The sequence below is a fragment of the Austrofundulus limnaeus genome, unplaced genomic scaffold, assembly GCF_001266775.1.
Source record: "Austrofundulus limnaeus strain Quisiro unplaced genomic scaffold, Austrofundulus_limnaeus-1.0 Scaffold860, whole genome shotgun sequence".
NCBI lineage: Eukaryota > Metazoa > Chordata > Actinopteri > Cyprinodontiformes > Rivulidae > Austrofundulus > Austrofundulus limnaeus.
Window position 1 is genome coordinate 112186 of NW_013953262.1, and position 1529 is coordinate 113714.

The window sequence follows — 1529 nt, forward strand, 5'->3', positions numbered from 1 at the left end:
GTGTTGATGTCTAACAACACTTCAGTGTTGATGAGTGTTGATGTCTAACAACACTTCAGTGTTGATGTCTAACATAATTTCAGTGTTGATGAGTGTTGATGTCTAACAACACTTCAGTGTTGATGTCTAACAACACTTCAGTGTTGAGTGTTGATGTCTGACAACACTTCAGTGTTGAGTGTTGATGTCTAACAACACTTCAGTGTTGATGTCTAACAACACTTCAGTGTTGAGTGTTGATGTCTAACAACACTTCAGTGTTGATGTCTAACAACACTTCAGTGTTGATGAGTGTTGATGTCTAACAACACTTCAGTGTTGATGTCTAACAACACTTCAGTGTTGATGAGTGTTGATGTCTAACAACACTTCAGTGTTGATGTCTAACAACACTTCAGTGTTGATGAGTGTTGATGTCTAACAACACTTCAGTGTTGATGTCTAACAACACTTCAGTGTTGATGAGTGTTGATGTCTGACAACACTTCAGTGTTGATGAGTGTTGATGTCTGACAACACTTCAGTGTTGATGAGTGTTGATGTCTGACAACACTTCAGTGTTGATGTCTGACAACACTTCAGTGTTGATTCACTGCAGACTGTTCCTGGTCCTTCCTGCAGGTTTCAGCTGCTCTTCAAACAGAACCAGAACCAGTTGAACTATTAAACAATAAAAAATAATATTTTTAAAGCAAACTGAACTTTAATGTGACGACAGAACAAAGAGAAAACACTCTCGGGTCAGAACCAGAACCAGAGGACCTGGTCCAGTCCTGCAGTGTTTTTCTGCTCTCTGAATGATAAAAACAGAACCGGGTCAGGTTCAGGGTCCAGTAATGATGCAGAAAAAGATCTGATTGTTGGAGGAAACCCACAGGATGAGTCCAGAACCTGCTGACCCGGTTCTGTGGACCAGAACCAGAGTTCAAACACTGAAGCATCAAACCAACCAGTGAGATTCGTTTTATTTTCATAACGGGTCAGCCTGTCAGAACTTTTAATTCTAAGGTTGAACTGAGCCTGGAAATAATGTTTTTATAAATTATGAACAATTATTGATCAAATAAAAACTGAGTTTGATTTAAAGTTTATAAAACTCCTCACATCAGATAAACTTTAATAAGTTTAATTAAACCAGTTTCAGCCTCACAGTGTAAATAATATAATATAAATATGAATTAATTTTATTATTTTTCTGCAGGTCAGAGTTTATAAATCATGTGATTTTATTTCTTTATTCAGGAGAAATGTTTGTTTTAAATAAACAYGTTGTTGCTCTTTAATCAGCTGCAGATGTTTTCCTGCAGGAAGTAAAGCAGCTTTAATCTGAATTAATGKAGAGAAGTTCTGCTGCAGCGGTTCTGAAGAACTCGGGCTTTATTTGGGGTCATGAGGGTCATCCTGTGACATCACTATCATCACACAGCAGCAGGGCACAGATAAGGAGGCCGTCAGAACTCTGCAGCTATCAGGACCTGCAGGCCCGGCAGAACCAACCACAACACGACCCGTTTCAGGGAACACACAGC